We start from the raw sequence: 23,715 nt of genomic DNA, 5'->3' as shown, positions 1-23,715 counted from the left end.
TGGAAGTTGTCGATAGGTGATGCTTCAATAATTCGATCAAAACTTCAAACAAAGTTGTGTGACGTCGAGTAAATACACGTGCGTTTGTCAGGAGCAATAAAAAAGTGCTAAATACAGTAAAAATAAGGGTACGTATTATATTATATTTTGTAAAATTAGAGCGATATTGTTGAGTTACTTTTAGTAGCAATTTCCCGTGATCTCTAGCAATAAAAAGCAGAAAAGTACCGCAAATTATGAACGTGCATATGTATGTATGTCTGTTTGTAAGTGTATTTTGCCATAGGGTGTACAATTTATGTTATAATGTACAATTGTCATGCCACATTCAACGAGTTCAGCTTAATTTTAAGTCAATTTATTGCAGCGCCTGCAGCAGCAACGCCAATATTTGTCCATAGCACGCAATAAGCCTCTTGCAAGAAGGCGTTTCTTTTATACCCAATGTCCAATATGAGAAACATGTGGGCAGGCGAAGACTTCGCATAAGATAGCTCACAGGGTATCACACATACATACATACATATGTAGCGTGCAGTTGTCGTCTCTTTCTTTTGCGAGTGCATTATGTTTCTCGCTTCTTCAAGAAAGCTTCAGGCAGCCATTAAAAAAATGTGGCACCTTTTGATAATGCAGTTGATGTTGTCGCTGTTGTCGGGGCTGCTTTATGAAAACTTTGCGGCTTTTATACTCACGACTTAACTCAACTGCATTTGCATTTCAATAATTAATTGTTATTGTTGCATGGCACATTGTGTTTGTTGTCACAGGAGCACACACACATACATACATACATACTCAAGACGAGGCAAGGCCATAAAAATGCGTAGCAAAAACTACGTAAGCAGATACGACATACGTAAGCACGTGTGCATTGTATGGTTACACACAACCACATAAACATATACGAATATAAGCGTAATAACAAAGACGTTGACTTTCTGGGGCTGACATTAATTTATTTACTGCTACGCTTGGCAAATGGCAGTCGCCGTGTATAACCTCTTCACCCTTTCGCTTTTGAAAAACCCTATTAGAAAACCGCAAGCAATGCGCGCTCTGCACTTTTGCACATTCATTGCATTTTATTTATTGTATGATTCAACAATTTACGTAAGTTAGGCGACGCGAATATGAAATTATCCCTTTTGTTGTGCGCGGCCAACGCGACTCGACAACGTTGTCCCCTCCAAAAGGAAGTTGACAATAAAAACACGTACACACGCCTATTATGGCAGCCTTAAAGCATTTTATTAATGCAATGCCAAAGTACCTGCTTGAGTTATTTTTCCGGACTGTTGGCAAGTTGCCGTTTACGTAGTATTTGTGCATACTTAAATGTCTTGGAGTTTAGCTCCCATTTATGACTACAAGTTGTCTTTAAAAACCACTACGGTTTATTTAATATATGGGATTGCCATCAATTAGTAACTATGTAGTTATTAAGCAGAGGGACAAGTTCTATTTCTGATATCAACTAAAGTGTGTAGGCGTTTGGGGTGCAAATATTGAGGAAATAGACAATTAGACAGTTGACTTTGCCATGAACTCAACACACATATAGCCAGTTGAGTGCATATTAAAAACGTAATGGGGCAATTTGCTTCGAATTTCGCTATATTTGAGTGTGTGGCATGTGTGCATATTGCCAAAACACTTTCTGGCTAAATGTAAAAGCTAAACAAAGTTACGAAGGTCGCACAACTTTTGCCCTGCATTTTGCGATCAGAAGCTGATTGCACTACTGCTTGCATAAGGTATCGATATCAGTAGATAATCGATAAGAGTACCGAGTACATTTTCAGTTTGAAGCTCTCGATAACTTTCGCACAAGATATCGACAGCCGCGAATAATCGGTTAGTGTAACGAGTACATATTTTGTTTGAAGCTTTCGATAACCCTTGAGTTAAAATGTAAACAACAAAAATGGTTGACAGGTGTTACAATTTGAGTTAAAAACTCATAACATGCTGTGTGCTGAGTAGAGCGTACAATTCTGAATACGTATGCAAAAGTAATCTCAAGCAGGAAATGAGTAGTCAACTGGCTAACGGTTCATACATATGTATATGCGACTGGGCAAAAAATCGAAGGGAAATATTAAAATATAATATAGAATACGTACAGATGCACGGCACTCAGTCACACTTTTACACGCACACATATGTACACACACACACTGGAAAACACGTAACGTTTATTTTTGCCAAGTATCTGCTCAATCGATATGCAATTTTCCTAAATTTTCTACTTATTGCTAGCAGATACTACAGACATATGCACTTACATATATGTATATATGTATATGTGAATGTGTATATACGGCCGCTTAAAAATCTAAAATGCAAAAATCGTTTATTTGCTCAAGAGCCGTTAAAATGTACAAAGTGCAGGGCCAATGGCGGAGAGTATGCTTTTGGCTGGCTTTAGCTTTGGGAAAATGGGTATCGGGAACAGGGATGGGAATGGGAATGGAATCGGGAGTGATTCGTTCGGCCGCTGCAAAAAGTCAAACATGGCCATTTGTTGCAGGTTTCAATTTCAGTTGATTGCATACATTGAGAGGAGCAACTAACTTGCTACCTTCAATGCCATTGACGAAGAAATTGTTGTAGATATTTGGACGTGCAGTCGAGCGCAAAAAAGCAACATAGACAGCGACGACAGACGCTTCGACAGACGCTACGAACGGAACGGCCTGTGCCTCCCAGAGACATATGTATAAAGAACTCGTACACACACACACACACACGGTGCAGCACATGTAGTAAGACATACAAAAATTATAAGGATATACGCTACGTGCAGTCAATAAATAAAACAGTTCGGTGTAGTCCTTGCAGAAGCAGTTGCAAGTAACACACACAGAAGTCTTGGGCTCAAACCATACGAAGGCAACACGTTCGATTTAATACAAATGCGCTTAGGTGTAGGTAGGTAGGCATGGAGGAAGGGGGAGAAGGGAAAAGAGCAGGCTGCTGCTGCTGCTGCTGGGTGGGATTTATGCCAAGCGACGTTTTAAGTCTTCGTCGCCGGCAACAGCAACAGCAACAGCTGCTGATGCTTCCAACTGATGCTTTTGCTGCTGTTGCTGCTGCCACAGCTGCGCTTACGAATGCGTTGCATGAAGTCATCATTGCATTTGCCTGGTTAGCAATTTGTAATAATTTTCGTATTTCCTGCTTGCCATGGTTATCTAATTTTCTATGCTAAAATAAATATATGCTTTGCATTTGATATTTTTATCCAGAAATGTCAACATCTCCAGCTTTCTGAGCTCATAAGAATTAAAAGAAATTTAACCCAACAATTTTGTTACTCCAAATTTGGTTTCGCAAATTGAGATTTTAATTAGATTTATGATCTACACAAAATTGCCCCATAATTCGAATTCCTTTTGAGATATGATTTTGAACTGATTGCCCTAACCTGGTCTCTGACCTGGTATTATGGCCAATTTTCGACAAATTCAATTAATTTGGATTACACAAAAAACTTTTAGCATATTTGCGAGGATGCATTGTGCAAGTATTTTGTCTTTTTGCCAGCCTCTGCTTGGACTTTTGTGGCTAGGAGTCTATAAATTTTCGAATGCAAACATTCCAATGCCAAGAGTACGCAAGTTGATAACCAAAAACTCATTGCATACTTTAAGGCGCACCTTTTGCCCAGAACCAATGCAAAATTGCCAACGATTCGAACAATGCTGACTACGAAGTACAACGGCCTGTTAACTGCTGCTGCTGCTGCTGCTTCTGGCTGCTATATTTGAACTCAAGACAACTAGCACACACGCACACACACACACACACACACACACACACTCATAGAGGGAAAGGGGGCAACATTAAGTTTGGCATTAAATTCAAAATACGTGGAAAATGCGTATGGGAAATGCAACAGCTGCATATTGTTTGATAAATAAATACGAAAAACACACACACATACGCACGCATATGCACATATGTACTTGCAGGAATATAGAATGGCACACACACACACACACACACACACACGCATACGAATATAAAGTGCACATTTCGTTTGCTACATTGCTATTACCCAACGCAATGATTTTTCGGCACAAGCTGTTGTCAGTGATATATGCGATGTGTGTGCGAGGGAGATAAAGAGTGTGACTGTTATCTCTTACCTTTTTGTTTGCCTTTAACATTTAAAGCTACATTCGCATTTTGGGGAAATGCGACGATGCGGCTGATTAGAGAGAAAAAGGATGCACAATTTATGGCAACTGTCTGCAAAAGATAATTTAACTAACAAACTCTTACGCGCACACACACACACACACACACACACGCACACAATGGCCACAAATTGTTACGACAGTGATAAATAAATGTTAACAATGTGCAAATTGTTTAAATTTGCCGCAGCAACAACAGCAAACGGCAAAACAGCAACACAGCAACAGCAAAGGCAACAACAATGCGAGAAGTGTTTGTAACAAATGCAAATGCACATTTACAACCACAATTACAATTGCATTATCACACACGCATACTCACACACACACACACACACACGCACACACTGACACTTGCCTGCCAGCATGCGGCTTTTGTAATACGCACACACACAAACACACATGCACAGACACACTTTCTCTCACACACACACACACACACATGGGGGAAAAAGTTGCACGTTAAGTTTTACAGGCGGCTTTTTCTCATTGTTGTTGCTGGCGCTGCGAGAATTATTATTATGGTTCTTATTGTTGTTGTTGTTGCAGTTGTTGCAGTTGTTGTTTGCTTGCGTTGTTATAGTTGTTGCTCTGTTGCTTCAGTTGTTGGTATTATTGCTGTTGCTGCTTGTGGGTTGTTAGTTTTGTAGCTGCAAATGCGAAATAACCAAAAACTTTGTCTGGCAATTTGCTTTAAGCAGTTATTGTATTAAATATTTAAAGTACTTTCATGAAATAAAGTTAAGACTTGCTAAATTACTAACAAATAAATGGATTAACGATAACTTTGCATGCTGCATATCAATCAGCTTGTCAACAAGAATTTTCATAGAGATATTTTAAAATCAACTTTTTGGTGTTGGGAATTTTGTACTTAATATGAGCAACGAAATTTGTTTAAAGAGTGTGGAGACAACTAACTTCATAGAGTTTCATGGGTTAAGAAAGAAGTACTATAACTAAAGTTTCATTCAAGCTTTTATGAAAATCAACTATGAATTTGTTATTTACAAATTTCTGTGTCTATAATCCAATTCTTTGAAATATTTTACAGAGTACAAATATTTATCATCACTAGTTTGCAATTGTTTCAAACGAATAATTACTTTCACAAAAAGACCACAATTTCCACACCTTTTAGCTTTCATTTAAAATTCAATTACTCAGTTTAAATTGTCAACCCTAAACTAATCAGGACTTAACTTAACCTTTAATTATGCATAATTTTCATCGCATTTAATTCGTTCTCTTTTCCTTAAGCATCTGGATTTGTTCTTCTTGTTGTTTGCTCTCGTCGCCATTGAGGCTTACACAATATTATAGACTTTTCTTTGACAAATTTTAAGCAGCTTAAGTTGCTCATAATTACATTCTTATATTACCCAGCTGGGCAAGAATTTTGTATTGTATTTATGTATGTACAATACATTTTTTTTGTGGTTTTGCATTGCAAGGCCTCTAAATTGCATGTTGAGCTGCTTATGGTCCTTGGCATGCATTTGATGCTTGTATCCCGTCCGCCATTGAAGCTAATCCTTGGCAAAATGTGCACAAAATAATTACAGCGGATATTTTTTGTGTGTTGTTGCTGTTGCTGCTGCTGCTGTTGTGCATTTAAATGCCTGCCGCACTTTTGGTGACGCTAATGCGGCGCTCATTTGTCGCCTCTATAATTCTGCCTTTACCCATTCCATTCCCCCATCATAGCAGCATTCATGGTCGCCTGCCTCACTTCACACACACACATGCCACTTGGGCGAAGGCTCAGCAGGACTTTTTGGCAGCTTACTCGCCACACACACACACCAAGTGCTTCAGAGAGCAAAAAGTACAAATGAAAGAGAGGAGGAGGAGGAGGAGACCCTCTGTTTATTTTCGGCAAACTTTTTTGTTTGGTGCCAACTACAATAATTTCGTTGCATAATATCCTTTGACAGGATACACTTTCGCTAAGCCTCAAGGAGCACACAGCATGCTCGGAACGTCATCAAACAACATGAAATTGTTTTTGGCACACGCTTCACAGTCTTCTCTTCTTCGCTGCGTTCTTTTTCTCAACCTCCCCACTCTCCATCAGGGTTTGCTTCTCTCAACTGCCTGCCAAGTAGTCGAAATCGAGTCGACTCAAGTGGAGCTCTTGCTTCCACACATTATTTGCCCATTTATATGCTCTACATTTCGTTTGGCCAAACGAAGGGTATATTAACATTATGATAGAAACGTTGGTAGTAAAAGAGTTTTCCTGTTTTCTTTAAATTTTATAAGAAAAATGTTATAAAAAAAAGTGAATATCCTACTTTCAAATTCAGTTTTATTATTGTTTTAAGAATTATTAAAACGATTGATAAACTTATTTAGTTTAGTTTTGGTCAATATAGTTGTTATATATTTTAAGACTTCCTACTTTTTTGTTTTAGTAAAAAGAATATTCGAGTTTCCGGATTATTTTCAAAGATTTCATAGAAACATTTGAATTTCATATTCTTAATTGAAGTTAAAGTCTCTTTATAGTTTTATTTTATTCCATGAATATTTTAAATACTTTTATAGAAATAAAATAAATAGCATATTCTCTAGCAGTTTTATTATTTTTAGATTTTTTATTTTTTTATTTAATTTTTTTTAGATTTACTGAAATTGTGGTCAATAATTTACCATTCCAATGAACATAATTAAAAAGATAGCATATTTTCATCTTTTGATGAAATGTAAGTTTAGATAACTTTATATGAATATAGAAATTTCAATAAATTTCTCAAACTCAATCATGTTTCATTTTGATATAAATAAAATTCATTCTGATTTGCTAAGCTTTTCATTGTTGATTGTTGGTTTATGAATTATTGTAAATAGAAATTAAAATATAATCTTAGCATCTTTAAAAGAGTTGAATAAATAGTATGTATTTTTAATAAATATTGTTGAACAATATTTTATAATAAGTCATGCACAGGGTATTTGAGAGTGAATCACCTGCGCTTGTGTTTCTTCCTTGTTTCGCTATTGTTTTGTTTGGTTTCGACGCTGCCCAATAAACAACATTTATGCATGTTTACAATTTAATATGTTGCGCGCACATGTGTAAAAAACAATTTGTGCCTGCCTGACTGCCTGCCTCGGCTTTGGCTTGGATTGTTTGGTTGTTTGGCCAGTTGCCTGACTGCCAGCCTAGCAGCCTAGCAGCCTGCCAGGCATATATGGCAAAAAGCAGCAACGAGCGAGCGAGGTCCTGGCGCTGGATAATAGCTTTGGCGGCTGCTAAAATTGTTGCTTATTGTTGGAAGTGCGCCAGGCGCGTTTCTTGCTTCTGTTGTTATGCCGCTGCTGCTATTGTTCCATTTGCCTGCTGCTGTTGTTGGTGGATTGGCCGCAATTGCAAGCCGCTTGCGGCAAGGACATGCGGCCAGGACATTGGCATCGCGTGCGTGTTTATCATTTTAATGAAGCAGCCGCTTCGCAAATTCTCCCATTCTCGACCTTATAATGCGTGCGCCACGTTTCTTTATCATTTAATGAGCTGTAATCGCTTTTAATTACCACCACCCCCCAAAGAATGCGAGCAACGTGTTGTCTCCTTAAAGGAGGATACATGCAATACTGCTGCATTGCAAGGCAATTGCAGGCTTTAACAGCTTGCAATGTTGCTCAATATTTTTCTCTTTATTTCCATTACTGTCGCACTCTTCTGCACACTCTCCTCTCTATCTTTTTCGCTTCTACTCAGCTGCCTTTGTGTGTGCAAACGTGCGTTTATAATGGATTTATCTGTGTTTGCTTTTGTTTGCACTCTAAAAGCGGGAATATTCAGTTGGTTGCTGAGTCCTCTTGGCTGCCATTTCATAGGCCATCGTGCTTTGCATAATAAAAAAAACACAAACTTTACTCCTCTGTCGGCTGCTTGCAACTTGCCACAAAACTTTATATGCATCTTTCTCTCTTTCTCTTTTTACCTCTCCGTTCGCTGTGTCATCAATAGGCGTTGTCTTTGAGAAGCATGACCATGTCGAGTTTAATTTACAGCCACAAGACTTTTATGCTGTAAAAGTTTTCAGCCCCGGAATTATTTACAACGCCTTTAAGTTGTCTCCTGCTGCAAATGATTTGCCATTTAATTACGTTAATTGCTCTTTCGACATTTGAAATTGATTAATAACTAATCTACGCACCCCCAAACCCATCGATAAACACCCACAAAGCAGTCAGTAGAAGAAACTGATTTTCAATAATGCATTCGATATGGTGAATTCCCAATGGTTCTGTGTTTTGCAAGGCAAGCAAAGCAAATTGATTTAAAACGCTTAAATTATAGCAAAATAATTAAATGCTAAATACTGTTTTATGCAATAAACATTAATATCATTAATACGCACAATAGGATTAGCTCAGTCAATCAAAAACCGTTTAACATTTTTAGTTAAATCATTAATCTAATTGAGGGCATTATTTATTTGTATCAAGAGCAATACAATAATTTTGCCATAGGAAATGCTTAGACGGATTGTGAGTTTTTAATATAGGTTTTATATATATTTTGAAATTTCTATTCCTTTTCATTAAAGTATTTCAGAAACTATTAAAAGCAGCGGATGAAAATGAATAACCTTTCATACTAGTCATATTCTACGTTCATATATTTTATATTTTTCATATACACATACTGCGTATACTTAATATACTGCACATAGTACACATACTTCTTATTTTTCATATACTAAAATTAAACTACAAAATTGCATATTCTTAATATGCTACCTCATAACATACTCTTCATATGCTAAGTATACCGCGTAAACTTCGTACACAAGCAAAGACATTATATCAGTCTGGTTTCTTATACCTTTTTAAATGTTATTTGAATTCAAAGAATTTGAGAAATATGCGATAAACTATCTGCTATTAAATAACAAGTTTTTAGTGGATATATGTGTATATTTCTTGATAATTACTCAAAAATATAAGTAGTATGCCGATATACCGAAATTTCTACAGGAATTCATCTTTTAGAATCTGGCAAAACAAATCATTTTAGTTGACAGTTTGACAAGTTTGAAATTGTTCTCTCATTTCGCGTAAATAAATCAAAATAGCTCAGCACAGGATAAGAAAAAAAAGATACAAATAAACAACATTATTTTCAGCGCCTTAAGCAAGGCTTCGGATATTTCTGTGAATTTTGATGGCAATTTAGAGTTGCAGATAATATTGACAAATGTCTTGGGCTAATTAATTACCAGGTAGCAGCTGAACAGCTGAAGGTCTGCACGCTGCCGCCCCTTCTTCACGCCCGCCCGTCTCTCTGTCTCTAGGGGATGGGATGGTGGAGACGAGCCTAGGCATTTAACTTAAGCACAACTTTTGACATTGTGGAGAAGCTGCTGCGGGTGCTGAGAGATGCAAGGTGGCACCTTTGTGCCATTGCGGGTTAGAGGGGAGCAGCAGCAGCGAAGCAGTTGCGCTTAACTAAGCTGCTGGTAAATAATTCATTAATTTTCGCTTATGATTGTAATCCGCTTGTGCACGGACCACGACCAAAGCATGGCAAAGCCAGGCAACGCAAGGAAGTAGCTGACGGCGACGACGTTCAAATCCTTTTGCTATTTGCACAAGCGCACGAAACTTTAGTTAAACATAGCGGCAACGCCCTCGGCTTTCCAACTGGGAACATCAGGAGGGTTAAGAGTGCGGGCATGTTATATACATACATACATATATTTATGTGTATATATAGTGTATGTGTGTATGTGTGTCATGCCCAGCTTGGCTGGCGGTTCTGTGATTTGGGCTCCTGGAATTGTGCAAACATTTACAATTTCAAATTTCAAGTATTGTTTACTTTTCCTCTTGCCCTATCTGACTTTCCCCTGATGGGAGTGTGGGGACAAGTTTTGTTTTAAGTCAAAAAGTCTAAGCTGCAAAATACAAACCAAGTAGCGACGGAAAACAAGCTAGCCAGCCAGCAGAATGATAGACAGACGCGGTTCTCTATTTTTCGCATTTTCCCTGCCTATGTGTGTGTGTCTGACTTTTGTGTATGTGTGTGGGTGTGTGTATGTGGCTTTCAAGGTCACAACTTTGGCTCAACTTTTAAGCCTAAGCGGGGCTATACAAATATGTCTAGCGTACACATACATACACACACACACGCATACACGGCATACTCGTGACAAACATGATGCAGGACAAGGCAACTGCTGTCCCATGCGGGTGTTGGCAACACACACGCACACACATCCACACACACACAATCACATTCTTTTGGTCGCACGTGAAACTTCTCATCATGTGGAACATTTGGATTACGTATTAAAGTGTAGCAAATATCTGTGAAACTTTAGCTAAGCTGTTCTATTTTCAATTAATGTGCAGGTGTCCTGCGTATCTTTTTTTTTTTATATTTATTCATTTTTATAAAATAGATATTCCTTATCATGATCAATATTTATGTGTTTCGAATTAATATTTATAGTTATAGAAATCTTTTATTTGTGTCTATAGGATGCAATAGGGTTGAAGAAGGCAATTGGCTAATAACATTTGATATATTTTAACGATAATACCGTACAATATATTTATATTGAGAGTTTATTTTCAATCTCTCAATCTATTGCATACAAACGAAAAATAAGATCATTTTTTATACTTACTTGCCTATTTGTTCTCGATATATTAAATCCATTTGCTTACGATATTAAGTATACGCCCATCAACTATTGTGTTTGAAGTATTCGTTGAATATTAACACATTAAAAATCATATTTAATTAATGTGCAAGCCTGTCTATAGCAAACGAGAAATGTAAAATAAGACTTAAATATTTGCTTACAATTCGAGTTGCCAAGTGAACTTCATTTACATGAAAGCAAAACACAAATGTTGCTCAGCTGCAGCATTTTCTTTTTGAGTGCATCACTTTTATGGATTTTAATTATTCATTTGGTCGTTTTTAATTTGCCGCATGAATTCATGTGTCTGTAAATGAAAATATCGTTTCAATAAGAAAAGCGCATTAAGATTTTCGCCCGTTGCTGCCGCTTTTACGGCTCCTACTGCTGCTGTAGCTGCTGTTAATTGAAAATTTTGCAGGGCAACGCGCGTTAAGTTGTCAATTCTGTTTGTTCATTTTGCTGCGATTCGTTGGCTGGTTGCTGTAAGCGACACATGAGCAACCACTTCCGCTGTTTACCTCTTTTTCCGGGGGCCACAAAAAGTGTTTTTTTTTGTTTTGTTTTTGGCAGCCACGCCTATAAAGTTGGGCACGAGCTGAAACCAAAAAACAAAAACAAAAAAAAAAACTCTGAAAACGAAAAGCGTATTGCCAAACAAAAGCGCAGACGATCGTCTGGTGGTGTTGTTATGTTGCTGCACGGCATATTTGCATTTGTTTTAATGCCACGCCGCTTAGGCTAGATACTGAGCTCCGGACCTAGACCCAACTCGACCCGGAGGCCCCCCAGACCATAGATTCGCATGAGAAGTAGTTGAACTCGTTGCCTGTTAAGCCTAAAATCGACATGCAACCTACTGGCCTCCGGGTGTGGTCGACTCTACAACGCCCACATACAACACACACAGCATCAGGCTTTCCCCTTCAATCTTTCTCTCTCTCTCTCTCTTCACTTCGAACTGCAACGTGAGGCATACAACGTGAGCAGGAATAGGAACGATGACGGCGGCGGCTGCTGATGCTCCATTGCTGATGCTGTGCGGCTGCATCGGCGTAAAACTTGGCACTTGGCCAACGGAATTTGCTGGCATAAAGTACAAAATATTCCAGTTGCCTACCATCCTCCATCCCCTCTACACCATTCACCGTCTCTATCGTCTGCCGTCTGGCGTCCGTTTTGGTCCTGCTCCGTTTTTTGAGCTCGGGCACAATTTGAGGCTTATTTCTGTTTGGTTGACACTCGGCGCAAAAATTTGTCGTAAGTGCAATTCGTTGTGGCGTCAGCGTCAGCGTCGACAGCGACTGCGACTGCGACGTTGGCATTGGAATAAACTCAATTGCAATTGTTTTGTGCCTTAAGTTATGCTATAGATTTTACCCTTAAAGCGCTGAGTCAGTCAATGACACATAAGTAAGTGTTGCTTGAATTTCAAACATTCCCGCAACTAATTTCATACTCATTTCACGAATAAGAAATTTATAATTATTTATATTATTGAGTCAATTGATTAATATTAAATATACAACTGAAAAATAAATGAAATGAAATGAACAATAGCAATACTTTCACATCCCAATTTTACTTTAATGGACTTAAGAAACAACTTAATTGTATATAATAATATGATTTTGGAATATTTAATAATATAACAATCAACAAACAAGTTTGAAAAAAATAATATCAATTTATGCAAAATTTTATAAAAATTATTTATACGAAATTTTCAAATTCAATTGTATATTAATAATTGACAATTTTGATGTAGAAAGCGTATTTAGGAACATGCGAAATGGCGACAATATAATATGCAAAATAATGTCATAATTAAGGATTTATATGAAAAAGTTGCGCCATAACACACTCTAAGCACTTGCAACTTGAACTCTGGCAATTTTGAACTTGTCTCTCGCGTTCACACACACGCACTCGGAAAAAACGAGAAGGCAAGAGATAGAGAGAAAAAGAGAGGGGGATAAAATGTAGGGTGAGAGGCTGTAAGAGACTGTGAAGCACTTCATAATCAGCCATATTGCTGGCAGTTTCTTGTAGCACGCATATCAATCTCTTCACAAAGGCTTGTAGGAAAAAGTTTTTCGCCAACTGCTCTGCTCGCGCATTCGCGGAAATGACACTGTGGGGCATGAATACTAATTTCTAATTTCGCAGCTGGCGTCGACAACACATTAAGTTGGCTACTCGCCGACGACGACGACGACAACGAAGACGACGTCGACTTGCAGTAAACTAAACCAAAAATTTGCGCTGCGTTGAGCATATTTTGTGGTTGGTAAATGGGTTTGGGGATCCAGAGATTTTGGGCTTCAGCAGCAGGCAGCAGTAGCAGCAGCATCTGGACATGGCCGAGATGTGGAGCAGTTGCGCTGCTGCTGCTTCTGGCATACTTGACTCTGCCACTGACAAAAGTTATGCGTTTGCATTTCCGTCACCCAAAATGGTGGTGCAATCAACATGCCACACAATGAATGAAAAAATGCCCTTGATAAGGCAAACACAGAGCTGCTTAAATACCCTTAACTCATATTACATCTTGAAAAAAAACGAGTGCTGCTCTTAACTTTTGAAACATAAATCCAAGACTTAAACAAAAGTAAATCCTATTCGCAATTTATTTTAAGATTTATTTATTGATATTTTTATTTTTCGTAACAAAACGATTTTTAAAAGATATTATTATTATATAATTTGAAAAAGAAGTTTTTATATAGTAAATTCAACATGCATATAAAATTAATTGATCTAATAATAGTTGACATAAAAACTGCAATATTTGTGAATAAAACATCAAATATTAAATTAACTACCAAATAATAATTTAAAAACCCAAAATAAAATAAACTTTTTTACATTAAAAAATTAATAAATGAGTTATTATATTACTTATAAAATAAGCCAAAAGTATATTTATAACAAACATATTATTTTAGTGCAAAATTTAGTATGAAAAAAAGTTTTTAACGATTCGATTTTTTGTTATGTATTTATTTGGATTTAAAAAGGTTTACATTTAAACATATATAATATGAATATAAAAATTAAATTAAATAATTTATCTAAAAATTTAATAATTTTCAACAAAAGTTTGAATATAATAATAGTTAATAGTTAGTTAGTTAATTATAAATGCAATAAGATTTGGACATATATATTTGATATAGCTTATTTATTGACATTTTAATTTCTATTTTTGCAGATAGAAAGGATCGACATTGGATTCGAGGAAATGTATGTGAATAAAACTTAAATAATTATTATTTCATTTATGTATTTCTTTTCTTCCTTAAAGTTTCTGTAAGGCATGTTTAATTCAAACAGTAATAGACTCTTTTAAGTAAAGTGCTTTCTCTGGCCAAGTTATATCTATCGTACTATCTATTCCGGTTTAGCTGTACAATCTTCGCTATCGTCAGTTGCATCTAAAGCACTTGCCACATTGTTGTTGTGGTTTTTCTGGGCAGCACAAAGTTTCACTGCACGTCGCTGCGGCGCATGCTGATGTTGTTGATGCTGATGATGATGATGCTGAGGATGATGAGGACAACAAACTAGATAATGATAATGCTGATGATGATGATACAAGTCCATGGCATGACCAAAAAGAAACTTTTGCGACTACTTGCGACTTTGGTGCTCATTAGGCGTTAATTGCGCTGACAGCGCGCGTCGAGTTAATAAACAAATTAAATGGCCCAACAGGCTGCCAATTGGCCAAAGCCAAAGCCAAAGCCAGAGCCAGAGCCAAAGTCAGAGCTGCAGTTTGCATTTGCTGGCGATGGCAGGCACCAAAGACATTTGGCATGTGCATTTTGCACTCTTGACATTTTTCTATATATCTGCTACATATACTTGTCTGAATTCCAACGAGTTGACATTTGCACACTGTCTGCCACTCAGATGTGCAATCCCTGCCGCCATATTCCCCTTTCCTCTCCTCCTTTGCTTGCCTCTATTGTTTGCACGCCAAATACGAGTATAAAAAATGAGAGAGAGAGAGAGAGAGAAAGAGAGCGACAGCTGAAGAGGTGTATAGAGGGAATACAGTTTTGTCTGCGTCGCTGGTTTGTGTCTGTCTGTCCTCCTGTCCAGCGTCCGGACTTGTCTGTCATGACATTTGTCCTTCCGTCTGTCTGTCTGTCTAGTTCTGTTGCCCATCCATGTTTAGCTTAAATAACTCAGCGACGACTGTTGCGGCATAGAAATGAAAAGTTCGCATTTGTCACTGGCATAACGGATACTGGGGAACGGTTCCCTGGTTATTGTTGCTCTCATTGTTATTATTCCTCTTGTTGTTGTTGTTGTTGTTGGTGTAGTCGTTGCTGGCGTTGTTTATGCATTTCATAAATATAAAAGTGCCCAAAATCCAGTGACGAGCCTTTGGGATAGATAACATGCCAACAACCTCCTCCGCACACTCAGTCAGTTAGTCGGGGCAGTTTGTAATGAGAAGCATTTTATAAAGCTGAATTGAAAGCACTTAACATTGAACTTTGTGTTTGCGTTTTGTTTCCACTTCGCCAGTCTACAAAGATATATAAATAAACTTTGAAATGGTGTATGACAAAAATGTTTATAAATGCTAAATGTTATTAAAATACTCTTCAAGAGTTTTAATTAGCTTAATGTTTGCTTAATATTATTTGAATGAAGATAACACAGATATTGCCTTCTTCGTATTACATAAATTATGATGAATGGTAAACTAAATTAAATATAGATTCACATTTCCTTTTGTAATATAAAATACATACAAATATAAATAGAATATAATGTAAATATTTGCCATGAATTTACTACACAGAAAGTAGAAATGACTTTTTAAAAACCAAAAATACTTGTGCTTATGTTTAATCATGGTTTTAAGATTTTAAAAAATGTCTGCTGATTTCAAATATATTTAATATAGAATTCTTCAAAGATTATTGGTCCTGTTTTGATATATTGCCGTCTCGTTTTATTTTTGACATTTTCGCATTCAGGAAATAAGAATATTTTATTTTCAGGAATGAGCTATAAGTAATTAATCTAGTATTTTGAGCTTTGTTTAGTCAGATTCGGCTTATGGGTTCAATTTGATATCATATCATTATGATTCATGAGTTTAGTCTTTATTTTCGTAATATTTGTTCTTGTATTTAAAATATATTTTTGTATTACACATTGTGTAGGGGGGACGTCTTCCAGATGAGTAAGAACACTTTCACTTTAATTATTTTTGTAGAATTTGTAACTTTTACAATGACTTTTATTGCACTTGAAAATACACTTGTTGTGCCGGTCAGCGAGTGTTGAACATATGATAATATGCAAAAAGCACTAAAAGTGGGCAGGGGGGACCAACATGAGAAACTAGATCAGTGTGACAAGGTCACACGCACAGTATACTAACTTGTCACTATCGATATCAATCGATCGCGACCTCACTGTCAGCTGTTTTGAGTGGTCACACTTGCCATCATCTGGCATCAACACACATGTTAGACAAAGTATTGTAAATTTTAAAGAAAGTGCAATTTTCATTATTGGTTTGTATATTAGATTGCAATTTCTTATTAGTAATATTTTAAAATAGAATATCATTTAAATTTTGTCTTTAAAGTTGTTCAATAATTAGTTTCTTGTCTAATGCGTTTTTGTTTGAAATGTGCTTGTAGTAATCTAAGAAATTGTAAGCATAAATATACTTTGATAACAATCAGCAAAATGTTTCGTAAGTTGTTTTCAGATTTACTTGAACATTGTTGCAAATAATGTGGAATATGTTTGTATGCATGTTAATGCTTCATGCATTCACCTTTAGCTGCTTAATTTGCCAGCTATTGATGGTCCGTTGAAGCCTGGCAACCCAAAATCGGCTTGCCAGGGCATTACAATCAATTATGCATTAGCTTAAATCGTCACATATGTGTGTGGAGTAGCTCATACTCTCTCCCCACTTCTCTCTTCTTCCCTCTCACTCTTAGTGTGTGTCTTGGTTGATTCTGATTCGAATCTGAATCTGTGCCATACACAATCAACCAGACCAGTCAGGCCTGAAGTTATCCTGGCTGCCTTTGCCATTGCCTGTGTGTCCTGTTCTCACAGACTCAGTTCAATTCACAGTCAGTATCGGAATGAGAGTCAGAGTCACAAGCTCAGTCTCTGTTTCTGTCAGACGACGACCGGCTTTCATGTGAATTGAATTGATTTTCAAGTGGTCTATGCTATTAGTTGTAATTGATTCTTGAAATAATTTATTTCATGGCTTTTTGTCGCCGTCTTTTAGTCTGGCTTTATGCTGCTGGCAGAACGTGTAAGTTTTGCAAATTGCATATCAAAGCCTTACCAATGTTAATGGCTTAAATTAATTAGAGACAATTTTACACACTTCCGACTCAATGTGACTCAATTTAAAGCCTTGACAGCTGCCAGCGTAGCAGTTGCTCTAAGCTGCCAAACACAAATAATTCACGAAAATTCAGCTGAAAAGGCATGCACGTAAATTGTATGCTGTAGCATACTGTAATCTTACCCATCATCAGTTTGCTACCCTTTTCTCTGTGTCTCTCTAGGTGATATTAAAAACGCGCTGTTGACTGAAAATAAATATCGAACTGAAGAGCTGACGAACTGGAATTAGAGATGCGCACGTGAGGGGAACAATTGCAGCGTTTTCTAAAATCGTAATTCTGTAAAGACTTTCTTCATTTAAGAATAAAAGTATTTTAATCATTTTTTTATAGATTTTGATTTTAGTTCCAAATATTTATGTAGTATCATAAGTGCTTATAAAGTTTTGGTACAAACGTAATCCTGAATGCATACTTTAAAATTTGGGAATTTATAATTTTTATATGTTTTATATTCTTTTTTTTTTTTAGTTAGCATTAAAAGATCTATATAGTTGATATTGATACTTGATTTAATTGGAATTTTGATAGCCAACACGATTTTAGAGGCAACACGATCTGTGCGCATCTCGAATTAGAAGTGCATTGAGACCTGCTTTGGGCACTCTTTGCCACGTTTGCTCATTGCTAATTCCACGAAATCGAAGCATCATAAAACCTTGATGTTGCATTTTGGCCTCCATTCTGTCTGCTATACATCGCCATCGTCATCACCATCACCATCTCCATCTCAATCTCTGATTCAATATTTGTAGGTAGAGTGCTGCCGTTCGACATTCGCTTGCATTATGTTAGCATATTTTCAAGTTTTTCACGCCACTCGCAGCCACTTTGTGCCCATTTTTGGTGGCATCAGCAGACGACAGCGGCAGCGACAGCAACGCCGCCAAATAGCGAATGGCAAACGCTCCATTCCGTTCCGTTTGGGCTGCAATTTATTTATGAGCCTGTTGTGTTCATGAATATTTTGTGCGGTTCTCTTGCCTCCTGGTGGTTGCCTCCTTGCATCCTTGCTTGGTTGGTTGGTTGGTGGCACCTACACGAGCTTTTGGCCGCCTCGGCGCACTTAAAACTTGTTTGATTTACAAAATGACGGCATCGTCGTCGTTGCCGTTGCCGTTGCCATTGTTTAGGCGTTGCAGCTTCACATTTACCGCCATCCCAACCTATTTTTATTTTGTGTAGTTCAGAGTGCGATCCACTGTCGTTGCGTTGTTAGTGCAAAGTTTTTCGTATATTTTTTGCCCCCTTTTTGCACAGCTGCAAATTTATTAGAAGTTGACAAAATGGCACTAGCGAAGAGTGTACGTGATTTGGGGCATTGATGCAGGTGTCTGTTGTCTGTTGGGTAAGAGCAATGCCATCGGAGCAGAGATGGAGACATCGGTGAAAAGTGAAAGATTGACGACTGTGAGAATATTCTCAATGACACTTGCTGAAGATGGTAATCAAAAGCAAAATCGTTGCGTGCCTGAAACAACATTTCACTATTGCTTAATGTACTGAAAGGCTTTCAGGAAATACTTGACTTCAGTTGAGATGTTCTACTACTTACACTTGACATATTTTATGTGCTGAATATGATAATCAAGTTGACATGACACTATATTGCTTTCTCAAGTGCTCATACAAAAAATAAAAAAACTATACATTTCTTGATTAGTGAAAATATTTTACAACATTTAGATCAGGACAATAGTTAAACATATCTCAGATTTGTATGCAAGCAACAATCACATTATGCTTTGCATTGCCAGCTAAGAAGCCATTAAAAATATGCCAACTTAATTTACAGCTAATCATAAATAAGAACGCCGAAACGCCCACAAGAAAAAATAAAAATAGAAACACTCACACACAAGGAGACAATAAAAACGCAAATGCCAAAAGGCAAAGACCAAAAGTAGAGAAAGAATAGAGGGGGGGGGAAATGCCGTATTAAATATTGTAGGCCTGCCAGGACACATTAACTTTGCAACAGAAACGGACAGGACGAGTCGAGTCGAGTCGACTCGAATCGAGTTGAGCTGAGCAGGCAAGAAAATTATCTGGCTAAATGCCAAAAAATTATGCACACATACAGACAGAGACACATGCATACAGTGGGAATGAGAGAAAGAGAGAGTCAGAGTGGGACATATAGGCACAAACAGTGCAGACAAACGTGGCAGGACATGCTCTATGCACGTTTCGCGTGAGCGGCTCACGAAGGACACTCACACACAAAATAACCACAATTAGGATAAGCGACGCTAAAGTGCTGCAAAGTGCTAGCGGCGTTTAGAAAAAACACAAAAATAAGACGAACAAAAAACCAAAAAAAAAGTATATTCTAGCTGAAAAACAGAAAACAGTTCGCGCTGCAGGGCAGCTCCAAAAATTGTGCAGCCTACTTTTGTGGGCGGGGAGCTTAACTTGCATACTCGACGCCATCCTCACACACACACACAATCCCGCAGCAAAAAGGGACAAAATTAACAGCAAACTACAACACTAAACGTGCAAACGCCAACAATTTTTTGGACCAGGGTTGCAAATACATATCCCTAAATTCTCCACTTAATTATTAAGCTCAAAAAGTTTAACAAGCTCATATTTCTATTTGATAAATTAAGATACATTTTTCTGAGAGTATATTTATATTATTATTATTGTAATAATTTGAAGTTATATATTTGAAAGTTATTTTAATGATCAGCATTTGGGTTGTTTTTAAACAAAATTTCCCTTCATCGTTGTTTTTTTGTTTGCTTGTTCACTTTTGATCTGTGGTTTGTTCTGGTTCAGTAGTTCACTTGTGATGATCTTTTTTTTTCGGGTTGATTGTTTTTTACTGTCCGGCTATTTTACTTTAGTTTTATATGTATATTTACCGTTAAAATGAATTAAAATTTAGTAAATAGATGCTCACAAAATTTGTTATAATGTTGTAATGTTGATACATTTATGAAACAAAGAATGTAGTAGTACAATTGTAAACTAAAAAAACAGAGGGGATTTTAAAATTAAGGAACGAAGAACATAAAAAAGTGGCCTATAAAAAGCTTACACATTACAAATATTTTGATTTAGTGCAGGGCATTCAAGTTTCATCATGATTCCTAAGTTGCATACACATTTTGCAAAGCAGCTGGGATGGAACTCAAGTCTCATTAATTGATTGTTTCACTTTAACAATTGTTATAAATATACATAATAAATAAGAATTTGGTTTTTCTTAATATTTGAATAGTATGAAAGATACTGATTATCGTCAGTGTAGTATTCCTTTTTTTTTAATAAAGCTTAAGCCTGTGCGGAGATTTGATTGGAAACTCAATCTTGCACGAATTTGATTGCCAACCCTGGTAGTTTGGTCTGCTAACTGCAACTAACTCAACCAACTCATGGACTGACTAACTGTCTCTGGTTCTCTGACTAGAGCTGTCTCTCTGCTGGTCCTTTTGGGCCTATTAGCCTTAATGGGACTTTTGCATGCTTCACTACAACAACTCGCCTGCTGGCTGCTGACTGCCTCTTGCTAGTATTTCGTTTCATTTCGTCGTCGTTTTTATTTTTGTATTTTTTGTATTTTTTTTCGCTTTTTTAGAAGCTCGCCATTGCCTCGGCATTTTTTGCACGTCTTTGCAGTTTTCAATTATTTATGGTTTGTGGACGCTTTTGCATTAAAACTGCCTAAATATTACCAAGGCAAAAGGCTTCTGCTAGCTAGCTATGGTATCCTATGCCTTTGCCAGCGACTGGTCTAGTCTAGCCCAGGCAGACAACGAAATTGCCATGCAAAATATGGCAACGAGCAAAGCTGCAGTTGACCCAGCATATGAGTCAATCTTCTACCCCGGCAACGTTTCGTCCCTCCTCCCCCGTCAACAATATCCCCATCATTTCCTCTGCCCCGAGGTAGCTACTGTTTATGTAAAACAGCTTAACACGCGCCCCAAAATTGCTTTATTTGTCGAGCAGGTGAAAACGCTTGAGCGTTGGCTTTGCTTTCTGGGTTGTTTGGCCAATGGCCGGCAGCTAAAACGTGAGAACGTTGGACATAATGACTAAATTACAATGTAAATATTGGTTAAATGTTGGTTAATGTTTATTTATTAAGCTCATCGCTTTAGGCTCAAACTGACTTTAAACATTCTTGAAATTTATAGCTGAGCTTGTAATGCAGTTTAATGTTAAAAGGAGTTAAAGGGAATATTTCATATACTGAAATGTTACTTTTGTTTACAATATTAAATCATTGTTTTGTTTGCAATTTTTTGTCCATTATATTACTTGTGTTTTAATGACTGTATTAGTAGAAGAATTGTCTTCATTAATTGTTCCTCTTATTTAAACTTATTGCTTACAAATATGTAAATAATAAATATGAATTCTTATGTATTTAAATATGGACGCAATAATTCGGAAGAATGCAGCATTAAAACTGGCTTAATTTCTTCAAAATACTGATTTTTATTAGTAGAACATTTGGAGCTCGACTTATTGAATAACGTTAAACATTGAACTGTTTTTCAAGTGTTGAAGAGGTTCTATTAGTCTTCTAAAATCAAATACATATGTAAGTATATCGTGACGCCCTTTGTTTCATTCTTGAACATAGTAGTGTAGTTCATACTATTAGTTTATGGAGTTTAGCATCAGCGTTTTCAAATATAATGCATAGTAACATATGTCTTGTATTGAAAATAAGTTAGTTATACCCGCTACCCATAGGGGAGAAGGTTATTATAACTTTGTGCCGGCAGGAAATGAATGTGACAGGTAGCATCTCCGACCCTATAAAGTATATATGTATGTATATTCTTGATCAGCGTCAATAGCCGAGACGATCTATACATGTCCGTCTGTCTGTCTGATGACTGTGCTTCTGTCCGCATGAACACCTTGATCTATTAGAGATAGAACTATAATTTTTCGACAGCATTTGTTATGTTTGCACGCAGATCAAGTTTGTTTCAAATTGTTACCACGCCTACTTCCGCCCTCGCAAATTGACAAAATTCGAATAACAAGCACACACACATTAACTTGACGCCCTCTCGGCTATCCACACTCTCTCGATATTGGCGCTCTTTATAAATTCTCTCATTCTATGTGACATTCCTTGTTATACATAATTTAGCAACGTAGTCAGTCTTGATCGAGAGGCATAATAAAACGGACGCTACACCGCAATTCGTGTTTGTTTCTTTCGTGTATTTATCTACCACAAAGCCTAATTTTAATAATGACTATAGTATTCATGATTCCTGAAAATTTGGTTGCGGTCAGATAAAAATTGTCGTTGTTTTGTATGTGCAAAAACGCCGACTTTCAAGGGGTCGTAGTTGCTTTGGCTGACAATCTGGTATACGAGGGTGGTACGATATGTACTTAGCCCTCCAAAAGATAAACGAAAATTTTGGAAAAATGGCGATTTATTTATCAATATAATCTCCGTTTAGCTCGATGTGCGACCACGTTGACACTCGAAGGAGAAGAGTCACCGTACACAGGATTCAAGCGCTCTTTGATTTCGCTGGGCGATTGATTTCCCTTCCAAAAACAAGAATCGAATTACAGGCCGATATTGCTCTTTCTCCATGTTTCTAAAATTCGCGGACACGTCCGATTCCATATGCAGTGAAAACAAAACTACGAGTCCGATTAGAAAGTAGCCGTCCTCGAGAATGTGACGCCATCGGGCGGTAAGGCTAAGTACTTATCGGACTGCCCTCGTATTTTGCACTCTATAGTATACATTGAGTGAAGTACCCTATATCAATATACCATATAAACAATTTAGGATATTTGTGGTATTTTTGTGGTATATTATTTTGGTATATTTTTAAAAAATACCGCAATATTTAGCTCTTGTTCAAAATGGGTAGCGGGCAGCACCCTCGACTGTAGCTTTCTTAATTGTTTTATAATGAGGACGGGCCGAAAACATCAAATATTCTATTTAATTCATTATTTATAATGCTTTTGAATTCAAACAAGGCAAAGTTATTTGAGGCCTTTATACAGTTTCCAGAGTAAATAATGCAGAATTTGACATTTTCTTAAATGAAATACATACTGTAGTAGGACGTGTGCCTACACACACATACACACATATACATTAACTCGATGCTCTCTCGGCTATCCGAACTCTCTCTCTCTCGATATTGGCTCTCTTTATCATTTCTCTCTTTTCACATTCTATGTTATACATAATTAAGCTATGCGGTCAGTCTTGATCGAATTGCGGAATAAATCGGACGCTAAGCTGCAATTCGTGTTGTTTTATTAACTACTACAATACCTCATATTGTATAAACATAAGTTGAAGCTGTAAACAAAAAGCATTTATATATGATTTTTATCTTCTATTTCAGCACTGTCAGTTGACAAGCCCAAGTATATAAAACACACTGAATGAAGTTGAAGAAGTGCGCATTTATATAAACAAATTGA

At 37.0% G+C, this 23,715-nt stretch overlaps 1 long non-coding RNA gene across 1 annotated transcript; it reads left to right on the top strand.

The window, feature by feature from the left end:
- Positions 1–42: 42 nt before the first annotated feature.
- Positions 43–23,679, top strand: LOC133840307 (uncharacterized). The gene is made up of 3 exons (XR_009894177.1): positions 43–128; positions 14,082–14,113; positions 23,637–23,679. It is a non-coding gene; the product is annotated as an uncharacterized LOC133840307 (long non-coding RNA).
- Positions 23,680–23,715: the final 36 nt, after the last annotated feature.

The sequence above is a fragment of the Drosophila sulfurigaster genome, chromosome 3 (assembly GCF_023558435.1).
Source record: "Drosophila sulfurigaster albostrigata strain 15112-1811.04 chromosome 3, ASM2355843v2, whole genome shotgun sequence".
NCBI classification, from domain to species: Eukaryota; Metazoa; Arthropoda; class Insecta; order Diptera; family Drosophilidae; genus Drosophila; species Drosophila sulfurigaster.
This window is presented reverse-complemented; position numbering and strand designations above follow the sequence as displayed.